We start from the raw sequence: 12,314 nt of genomic DNA, 5'->3' as shown, positions 1-12,314 counted from the left end.
ATCATAGTATTCTAAGTCCCGGTAGAAGCTGGTGACACCTAAAGCAATAAAAAAAATTAAGAACCATTAATAAATCAACCACAAATATTAAAGGAAATAAAATAATATAACAACAACAGTAACAAAATAATAATTACAACAAAATACCTTCACCATTCAGCGTATCAACACGCCCAGACATACGATCATACGATTTACAGAGAGTTTCGATAACATCTACATAATCAAAAATTTAAAACATCAACATAAATATGATTAAACTAATACTGCAAACTATTAATTTTATAATAATCAAAGATTACCTTTCATCAAAGCATCAACATCATCAATTAATGTACCAGCCACGGACGAAGAACTCGGGTGACCAGCTGATATACCAAGATCGGTTCTTCCAGCTAAATCGTTTAAAAGACTAAATCGATACTCATTCTTAAGAAATGTGACTTAAAATCTGGTGAAGGTATCACACTTTGAATGTTTAAGCAACACTTAAATTAGACCCATCGCTTATAGAGGCTTCGCATTGTCATATCTCCACCTCGTATGCACCTACATCATCATAATTTATTCAAATGACGTATTATTCGAAACATATTTGATAAGTAGCTAAAAGACTACCATCAAAACCTATTTCAAACATCACCCCTATGTGTTAATAAGTTCTAACTATTCATTTTAAATTTCATCAAATAATTGATACGCATATGAAACAAAAAACTTGCTTACATATATTGAAAAATAGATCAATTTTATAACAAAGAATTATAACATACTTTATACACTTAGATTCAGATGAAATCTAGTACACTGAACAATAAAATCAAATGGATAATTATACATGGAAGACTCTTTATAACCTTCCACTTCTATATCCAAGCTCACAATTCTTTCATGGGTATCAAAAGATTTCACTAAACTGAATATGCTACCTGCACAATCAATCTCACTACCTCCTATTTCACAATCCTCTTTATTGAAAACCAAGTTATTCTTTCAAGCCTCCTATTACAAAATCAATCTCACTATCACAAAATCGATCTCAGTACCAGACTGTAGGAACCAACATACATCGGATCTTCCAGCACCAAAATTCAAACTTGAAAATATGTAAGAATGAGATGAATTGAAACAAATTAAATGGACAAAATTAAAATGAAATAGTAAATAATTAATACAGGGGCACAATTTTCGGGCAGTAGTAGGAAGCCAATGAATGTAATAAAGTTTAAATGCCTTTACTCTTTGAGATCAAGAAAAACTAAATAGTAAATCTTTAAGTAACAATTAGAACTTTTAAAGTAACAAAGAGGGCATACCTTTAGCTTTTTCAATATGAACAACGATTTAATAGCCCGACTAACATATTCCCAAAAAAATAATAAAATACATTATCATAAAGCCAGAAATATTTTACACTTACTTTGAGAATTAGACAACTCTAATATATGTTTTTGATCATTATCCACTCCAACGTCTAGAATGCCCTTACCTGCAAAGTGCGATACATGATAAACTCATCTAAAGTTAAGCAATACGATATTTTCAAGTGATATGTAAGCCATAAAAGTAAAAAAATGTCATTTGAAACAAAGGACACACATTTATATCTATTAGGAACTATTAAAACATAAAGACCTAACGATGCTAAACAACCACCATTTAATATTTTCATTTATAACTTCTTTCAAAACCTTAGAAGTGTTGAAACAATGGAAGTTTCTAAATTAAATCTATCAAATTTACAGTTGAGATTTCCTACGCAATGAAATGTCCCGTTCATATTGATTATAAACGTTCCATATTAATTGATTTCGTTGCGAGGTTTTGACCTCTATATGAGACATTTTTCAAAGACTGCATTCGATTTTAAAAACAAACCATAACGTAGATTATCAAGTAATGATAATCTAAAAGATAACATTTTACACATGACCATTACATTATGGTTTACAATACTATTACACATCGATATAAATCTACGAATGTAGTTTTTAAACAAATATCATACAAGCATGGACTCCAAATCTTGTCCTTAATTTAGTATGCGACAGCGGAAGCTTCTTAATAATCATCTGAGAATAAACATACTTTAAACGTCAACAAAAATGTTGGTGAGTTATATGTTTAACCTATATATATCAAATCGTAATAATAGACCACAAGATTTCATATTTCAATACACATCCCATACATAGAGATAAAAATCATTCATATGGTGAACACCTGGTAACCGACATTAACAAGATGCATATAAGAATATCCCCATCATTCCGGGACACCCTTCGGACATGATAATAACGAATTCAAAGTACTAAAGTATCCGGTACTTTGGATGGGGTTTGTTAAGCCCAATAGATCTATCTTTAGGATTCACGTCAATTAGTAGATCAGTTTACTAATTCTTAGGCTACCAAGCAAAAAGGGGCATATTCGGCTTCGATCATTCAACCATAGAAAGTAGTTTCACGTGCTTGTGTCTATTTTGTAAAACATTTATAAAACTGCATGTATTCTCATCCCAAAAATATTAGATTTTAAAAGTGGGACTATAACTCACTTTTACATATTTTTTCCCTTCGTCGGAAATAAGACTTGACCAAGGGTCGATTCACGAACCTATACAAATATGTACATATATATCAAAGTATGATCAAAATATATTTACAACATTTTTTATTACGTTTTAATGATTTGAGTTTTTTAAGTCAGCAGTCCTCGTTAGTAACCTACAGCTAGTTGTCCACAGTTAGATGTACATAAATAAATCAATATAAATTATCTTGGATCAATCTACGACCCAGTGTATACAAGCCTCAGGCTAGATCATAACTCAAATTATATATATTATTTTGGAATCAACCTCAACCCTGTATAGCTAACTCAAGCATTATTGCATATAGAGTGTCTATGGTTGCTCCAAAATATATTATATAGATGGGTCAATATGATATGTCAAAACATTGTATACGTATCTATGGTATCCCAATATTACATAATATATATTAGAATACATGTATAATACAATATAAGTTGGTTAAGTTATGATTTGTATAAGTTTGTTACAAGTTTCACGTAGCTACAACAAGCAAAAATTATCCAATCTTGTTTTACCCATAAATTCTTCGTTTTAAATCCGTTTTGAGTGATTCAAATTGCTATAGTTTCATAATAAACTCTAGTTTATGAAACTAAATAGAAAAAGTACAGGTTTATAGTCAGAATTATAGGTTACAAATTATTTTTGTAAGAGGTAGTCATTTCAGTCGAAAGAACGACGTCTTGATGACCATTTTGAAAAACATACTTTCACTTTGAGTTTAACCATGATTTTTGAATATAGTTTCATATTCATAAGAAAAATCATTTTCCCAGAAGAACAACTTTTAAATCAAAGTTTATCATAGTTTTTAATTATCCAAACCAAAACAGCTCCCGGTTTCACTACGACGGCGTATATCCGATTTTATGGTGTTCATCGTGTTTCCAGGTTTTAAATCATTAAGTTAGCATATCATATAGATATAGAACATGTGTTTAGTTGATTTTAAAAGTCAAGTTAGAAGGATTAACTTTTGTTTGCGAACAAGTTTAGAATTAACTAAACTATGTTCTAGTGATTACAAGTTTAAACCTTCGAATAAGATAGCTTTATATCTATGAATCGAATGATGTTATGAACATCATTACTACCTCAAGTTTTCTGGATAAAACTACTGGAAATGAGAAAAATGGATCTAGCTTCAAAGGATCCTTGGATGGCTTGAAAGTTCTTGAAGCAGAATCATGACACGAAAACAGTTCAAGTAAGATTTTCACTCGAAATAAGATTGTTATAGTTGTAAAAATTAAATCAAAGTTTGAATATGATTATTACCTTGAATTAGAAAGATAACCTACTGTAAATAACAAAGGTTCCTTGATCTTAGATGATTACTTGGAATGGATTAGAAAGCTTGGAAGTAGACTTGCAAACTTGAAAGTATTCTTGATTTTTATGAAACTATACTTATGGAATTTATGAAGAACACTTAGAACTTGAAGATGGAACTTGAGAGAGATCAATTAGATGAAGAAAATTGAAGAATGAAAGTGTTTGTAGGTGTTTTTGGTCGTTGGTATATGGATTAGATATAAAGGATATGTAATTTTGTTTTCATGTAAATAAGTCATGAATGATTACTAATATTTTTGTAATTTTATGAGATATTTCATGCTAGTTGCCAAATGATGGTTCCCACATGTGTTAGATGACTCACATGGGCTGCTAAGAGCTGATCATTGGAGTGTATATACTAATAGTACATACATCTAAAAGCTGTGTATTGTACGAGTACGAATACGGGTGCATACGAATAAAATTGTTGATGAAACTGAACGAGGATGTAATTGTAAGCATTTTTGTTAAGTAGAAGTACTTTGATATGTGTCTTGAAGTCTTTCAAAAGTGTAAGAATACATATCAAAACACAACATGTATATACATTCTAATGGAGTCGTTAAGTCTTCGTTAGTCGTTACATGTAAGTGTTGTTTTGAAACCTATAAGTTAACGATCTCAATTAATGTTGTTAACCCAATGTTTATTATATCAAATGAGATGTTAAATTATTATATTATCATGATATTATGATGTATGAATATCTCTTAATATGATATATATATTAAAATATCGTTACAACGATAATCGTTACATATAAGTCTCGTTTCGTAATTCTTGAGTTAGTAGTCTTGTTTTTACATATGTAGTTCATTGTTAACACACTTAATGATATATTTAAATATCATTTTATCATGTTAAATATAGTGTATCAATATCTTAATATGATACATATGTATTTAGTAGACGTTATAATAACGATAATCGTTATATATATCATTTTGAGTTTCTTGACTTAGTAATCTCATTTCTTATGTATATCACACATTGTTAATATACTTAGTGAGATACTTACTTATCATAATATTATGTTAACTATATATATAATCATATATATGTCATCATATAGTTTTTACAAGTTTTAACGTTCGTGAATCACCGGTCAACTTGGGTGGTCAATTGTCTATATGAAACCTATTTCAATTAATCAAGTCTTAACAAGTTTGATTGATTAACATGTTGGAAATACTTAATCATGTAAATAACAATTTCATTTAATATATATAAACATGGAAAAGTTCGGGTCACTACAAAAGGGACTTAGGAAGTTGATTAATCTTATTTGAAGATTAATACTTGTCCAAGGTGAAGACAAGTTGATCTAGGTTAGAGTTGATCTTTCAAAGGGATAGAAAGATTAGGTTTGTTGTCTACCAAAGAAGTTGAAGACTTGTAAATCGGATCTTCATCGGGTTTGGAGAAAAGAGCTTAGTGAAGCAACAAATCCTGATTAGTGTAATCGGGGAGTGGATTAAGGTGGATTAGTTAACATCCACCCGAACCACTATAAATCATTGTGTCTATGTTCTTTACATTACTTCATTTATCATTTTGAACATATACACTACATACATCAAGTTTGAGTTGAGTTGGTTGATCAAAGTTAAATCGAATTTGGTGATCAATCGAAAAAGTGTTAAAAACGTACTAAGTAACTATTCACCCCCCCTCTAGTTACTTACAATCCGGATTGGTCGACACTTGTGAAATCGTTCAAAAGTACGATTGAACCAAAATTATCCAAATTCAAACTGTACCAAGAGGCAGAAAGAAAGGATATCGAACGAGCATTCAGTGTACTTCAGGGTCGTTGGGCAATCATTAAACATCCTGCACGACACTTCTATATCGAGAAAATCCAAAGCATTATGTATACCTGCGTGATTTTACACAATATGATAACTGAAGATAATGGTCGAGCATTTTGTGGGTTAGAGGAGGATTATCAGCCTGCTCGTCGTGCATTATCAATACGAGAAAGGTTTGATACAAAACTCCGAATGGACAAAGAACTACACGATTCTACCATTCATCGGTTTCTTCGAGATCAGCTTATCAAACACATGGAATTTACCACCGAATGCGCGTATCGAATATAACCCAGCATCATGACCTTCCGCAATTCCCGAGCATGTCAATGATAATGAAGAACCAGGACCTTCGGGAACTAATAACCAAGATGAAGATGAGGACGAAGACAAAGACGACGATGAGTGCGAGGACGAAGATGAAACGAGTACGAGGACGAAGACGCCGAGTAATTTAAATTTTATTAAATGTAATTTTATATTTCGAATTTTTATATTTGTATTTGTTTTTAATAATAGTGTAATGTTTAATTAATAAAAAAATTAAAAAAAAATAAATTTATTTCATGACATTGTGTCATGGATGTTAGCATTTAGTCTTTGGTATGTCATGGGATGAAGGAGGATAGAAGGTGCTGATGTGGCGCTGATGTGTCAGTCAATTTATTCATGACATTGTGTCATGGATAAGACTTAAGAGTGACTACTATTTAATATCTTTAGTTTTGCACATTGATCATCACATGCAAGAAATTGATGGCCCAAGTCAATATTTTTGAGCCTATAAAGTTGAATTCATTTGTTAAAAGTTTCAACTTAATTAAAATGAGTTTGGCAAGTGAAATAAATGTTTAATAAATTTTGATGTCCGAGGAAGTTGCTAAAACTCGTAAAAGTAATTATACCTCGTTATCAACTGGCAAACTAAAATGCCAATATACCATGAGATTAAGGAAAATATCACGATTTTATCATGAAAGCAAAAATAAATGAGGAACTTTAATTTGAACTCCAATTTACACCCCTACCATAAATCATACACCACCAAAATATCTACTTTCATAACTGTATCACGTTTTACAATAAAATCTCTACATTTTTCAAAGCATGGATTATATCCTACTTGTCACACTCACATTGTCCCATCAATTCTATTTCCACGTGGATTTTTTTAAAAATAGTATCAAATGCTATAAAATACTGCTATCTTCCACGTGGACATCAAACACCACCTATAGGTTTTTTTTCCGACAAAAAAAAAAAAAAAAAAATCAAATCGATCGTTAAAAAAAACTCTTCCTTCTCTCATCCAAGAACACTCACCCCCCAATTCAATCTAATCGGCAGGTTTCTGTTTCTACAATCGATTTTATATTATGCTGATAATTAGAAATCAATCTGCGAATCAATTACACGCAGAATGATACAAGCTTTGATCCGAAATTCGTATGTATTAAATTTAGGGTTACGAATCTCATTCTAATCGATTACGTTATCCAATTGAATTCCATCAAATCAATCGTTATCAATCGATTTGCAGATCAAGCGATTTAAGGTTTGGAACGATTTAGGTTTTACGGCGTTTCAATTACAGGTTTGAATTTTTTTTGTGATTTGTATTATTTTTTTTTTTTTTGTATTTGTAAGCAACAATTAATTTGATGATTGTTCTTAATTATTAATTGACCCAGCAATACGAAGTTTTTTTTCGTTATAACCGTCGTCGATGTCCCTAACGCATTTTTCATTTTGTTAGGGTTCAATTTTGATTATTCAAAATTATGTTTTCTGAATTTGTTGTTTCATACGTTAAACACCGAGTTTTTAATTATTCAATCGATATGTGCAAAATGTTTCACGATTGACTGTTGTATCCTTTCATATATGCATCCGATTGCATACACACCTAATATGGATCAATTCTTCCAGGTATGTCACATTCGAAATTCGAAATATAATGAATTCATAGTCTTATTTCGAAGGTTTGTCTTATTCCAACGTTTTTAAACATGATTTTGTTGCAACTAATGATAGCAACATGGCTTTTTGTCAATCAAATTTGTACATATTTAATTCATCGTTGCATCTCTAACCTATGATTTTCAGGTTCCTGTTGCTATAATTGGTGGGTATGATATAAAGGTACTCCAATTTCTTACGTCGTGCTTCTAAATATTTCTGCGTTTTTTCAACAATCGAAATATCTATGATTGGTTTGTTAATTGGGTTTGAAAAGTGATATGAAGGTTTATGATTCGTTTTTCTATTCGATTCAACGTTATTAACCTACATTCCCCGTGAGTAGCCATATATTCTGTTCTGTTAGTAAAAAAAATAAAAAAAATATATAGTCAATGATTGTGTACATTCGATTTTTTTAGACTTTTCACTAATTTTCGTATGAATGATCTAAATTAGGAAGGAACAAAGGCGCCAAGGCAGCCATGTCATGACTTACACTGCAAGATTGAAGGTCCTGCTGCATATGATGTGTTGCTAAACTTTGAACAACGGTGGAGAAAAACGACAAAATGGAGAGAATTTGCGTTAGTTGCGAAAAGGATGGCTCATTGGCAAGATGATGCGTTGTTAAAGATTGTCCGAATCTCGTGGATTGCAAGTCCTCGATATATAACTCCATAACATGGAGATCACACATTGGTTCCTGAAGATGATCCTTTATTGCATGTATCAAGTGAAGATGATCCTGATAATTGGCACGTGCAGGTTAGAAATTGCTTGAAACTGTAAAAAAAAAAATAATAATAATAATAAAAATCATGTTTTTTTTTTTTAACTTGGCAGATTTTTCGGTCTATCGATTCTGGATCACTAAAAGGGTTCCCTAAAACTGTGGATGTTGTTGAGGCACAGGTTTATAATTTAAACTTTCGAGTCCATAAAATTAAGTACTCTGTTATGATGATGTGTATGCTATGTTTATCCCTGCAGAATCTTATAACAGCAAAAAATATGGTTATTGAAAATGTTAGTTTGATGATTTTATTTACATGCAGTAAGTACTCAAAGGTTCATATGATTGCCCACACTCTAAACCTCTTATGAATTTGGTTATTCGGTTAGGGGACTGGCCATGGCTGTTGGTGATCTAATAGGTGTGAGAACGTGAATACAGTCTAAAACTGAAGGTACGTTATACATATTTTTATAAGGTGTATGATTAATGCTAGGGTTATAAGGCGTCAACACTTGAATACACTCTAAAAATCCTCTTATGACATAATAGGATTATATATGTATTTGTGATATTTTAAGAATCTTACCAATCTCATTTTAGGTGTATGTATTTTGACTGCAATGATAACAACTACGTCATGTTTTAAGCCGATCTTTGCAAAAAGGTTTTTATGTCATAGACGATAGACCATTCTGTTTTTTCTCTTTTGGGCTTAAGTTGACATGACCCGTTCTAAAGTCCACATTTGTCCAGGTGCATAATTGGTATTTTTAGGATAGTTCAAAAGTTTTTTGGGCCATATTCAGATTTTTTAACAGGATTTAAAAGTGAAATTGAACAATAGCCGATCACCATGGTGAAATAGTCAACTCTGGTCAACTTTGGAAAACCATAGTGTCAAAATCGAAAAATACCATATAAACTAATGTACTCTGATTAGGAATACTTGACCATAACTTTAATACTTTTTTTTGGCATTCGAATAATATATTTTATCAAATCAAGGCACATTTCTAGAATAGAATCACTACATGAGGATATTATGAGTAATTGTTATTATTTGGATTACTAATGATGTTTTATCGTGTTTGTCTTATGCTTGAAAAAGGTTCAAGTTATGTACTCATTAACACATACCCCAAGTTCAGATGAGAGGTATTACGTTCGTGTTTATTTCTTGACTAAAAGCTTCATGTTGTCAAATTTTTGTATACTATTTTTATGAAATTGTGGGTTTCATTGTAAGACCCGAACATAAACTTCCATGATAATGCAATTAGGTACCATTAAAGTGGATGATACATGTAATTTTTGAGTATTATTAGGTTATGATCATCATGTGCAATCATTGAATTATCAACCTTTTAAGTTTATGAAAACTAAATATTTTTACGCCCTTTTTTTGTTGCATGTTATAAAACTTGGGGTTTGATACTTTAAGTAGTTTTAGCGAAAGATCACACGACACAACAAGGTACTTTAAGTTGTTAGGGAAGATCTTGAATAAATAAGGGAAACTGAGTATGCTAATGTTGGTACCATAACTTACTAGGCTAAGTTAAGGCCTTGGTCAAAACAGGGTAATTTCATTAATGATTTGTTTCATTAGTGTAAGTGTATAATACAAGAAATTTGTACCATTATTAACGCATTCAAATACTATATTTTTGAGCTACCGTTCAACGCAGGGGTGTATTTGGGTAAAACGGGAGACGGGCTCAGAGGAGTAGAAATGATTGCGTCTGGGCTTGCTACACATTACTCTCTCAGCTCAGTTCATCTTTTCGACTATTCTTTTTTGTTAAATCATTCTTTTCATTTGTTATCATGTGTAAATAATATGTTCAATTCTTGACAGAATGTTGCGTTAATTAAAGACCATCACAAAAACATTTATGAGAAAATATTGTGACGTTGACCATCTGAAGACACTGTTTTCACGAGGTTCTCACGAGGTGAACTCTATAAAAGTTTTTTTTTTTATTTTTTTTATTTTTTTTTTTATTTTTTTTTTGCTTCAAACGCTCGCCTTTTAGAAATAAGGAGATTCACCCTAAGTTTTGTGCAAGCGCCAATATACCTCTAATTTTTAGGCTGGAAACAATCAATAGATGTTTCTGTCATGTGGAAATCATTGAGCATTTGGTAAATGCAACCAGTTACAAGTTATACGTTAAGTGTTAATCTTCTATGGTCTTTATGAAATCTTTTAGTAAAGATCATGGGTATGAAAATTGAGTGGTAAATGAAGCTGTTAAAACTAATGATGGGTGGTGTCGTTCTTTCTTAAACGAACTAAAACACGCTTCACCGTTGAGTTTGAAGATTTCACGTGTTCAAAATTTTTTGATATTCACATGGTTGCTTAGCATCTGCTGATATCACATGATAACTAAACCAAAGTTGACATTGCAGTTTATGGTGGAGATATTAGTTGCAGTGAGATTGAGGTCTCGAAATGCTAAAGAGTTAGTTATACAAACCGATTTTGCGGATTGTCTGAAATTTTAAGTGTAGTTGTGTATCAGTATACATCTTATATGTTATGCTCAACGGATAAATTAAGCTCTTTTTTAACTTTTAAAGCTTGATTTGTTGGCTGGAGTTAACTTATTTGATGTATGTATTTCAGCTTAAACGGTTGAAACTATGAAAGAACTGCTACGGTTGACATACATATGAATTTTACGAGGTGGTCACCGAGTCTGCATCCCGTAAGCGATGAAAGTAATATTACCGAAGGATTTTGGATATTAAAGCTATTTTAGATATAACATTTACGTTTTCAGTTTGTTTGATTAAGAGTCGTCATTCAACGCACGGACTCTTAATTGTACAACTCATGTATACTGTTATTTTTGGGCTACACAACATGATAATATGCAAGTTTTAATTGTATCAAAACATTTGCTTTCAATATAAATATTATTAATATTGAAGGCTTTTGTCATTCTAATTGTATCGTACAGCTAATTAGTATTAATAATAATGTTTTCCAATACTATATTTTAGAATGATATAACATATAGGTTAGGTTCAGTTTGTTTGAATAAGAGTCGTCGTGCAACGCACGGGTTCTTAAAGGCTAGTACTGTACTATAAAACACAAGTGATATTAAAAAGATTTAATAGTGTATAAATCATCACTCGTTATGCATAAGTACAGACTTTTAGACTGTATGAACTTTGAATCATAAAATGTGTTTGGAGCATTGTTTGAGTTCAACGTATCAGCAATGATAAACTAAAAGTAACAAAATTAATATAACAACATATATTTTAACCTATGATCAATACTAACATGTACACAAGAAAGATAAATACTACGTACAACAATTGAATTGATACAAATGAAAATAATTGTAAAAAATTATGTATGTAGCTACGCGTCTTTTTTTTTTTTTTTTCTTTTTATTAAAGCAAAATGAGAATATTATAACTCAGAACTTGAAAGATACAACACAAACAAGGTGTAAATGATGCATACTGCATCTTGCACAAACACGAATAGAAAATACGACAGGGATCTAAAAGAATCTAAATACGCAACTTGCCAAAAAGAAATACAAACAGCATATATATCACAGATACGAAGATGCGGAGAAAAACCATCACTAGATAACCCAGTGGTTGGGGCCCTGAGTTCCTTGCAAGAGGTCTCAGGATCGAATCCCGTTTGGGACGAATATTTAGTGGTGGCCAGGGAAGGGTTAGAAACAGCCACGGAGTAATCCTGTTGGGCTGTGTACTTCAGAGTATGGGGTCGGATTACCCTCCCGGGTAGCCCGAACAGGGAAAACCTTCTACCTTTAACGAAGATGCGGAGAATCCATATATATATGCGCACCTCCCAACTATATCAGGAACACAT

At 31.6% G+C, this 12,314-nt stretch overlaps 1 long non-coding RNA gene across 1 annotated transcript; it reads left to right on the top strand.

The window, feature by feature from the left end:
- The first annotated feature begins 7,173 nt into the window (after positions 1–7,173).
- Positions 7,174–8,469, top strand: LOC139890996 (uncharacterized). Its single transcript, XR_011773501.1, has 3 exons — positions 7,174–7,339; positions 7,852–7,887; positions 8,164–8,469. It is a non-coding gene; the product is annotated as an uncharacterized lncRNA (long non-coding RNA).
- Positions 8,470–12,314: the final 3,845 nt, after the last annotated feature.

This window comes from Rutidosis leptorrhynchoides, chromosome 2 (genome assembly GCF_046630445.1).
Source record: "Rutidosis leptorrhynchoides isolate AG116_Rl617_1_P2 chromosome 2, CSIRO_AGI_Rlap_v1, whole genome shotgun sequence".
NCBI classification, from domain to species: domain Eukaryota; kingdom Viridiplantae; phylum Streptophyta; class Magnoliopsida; order Asterales; family Asteraceae; genus Rutidosis; species Rutidosis leptorrhynchoides.
The sequence above is the reverse complement of the archived record's forward strand: the minus strand, read 5'-3'. Positions and strand labels throughout refer to the sequence as shown.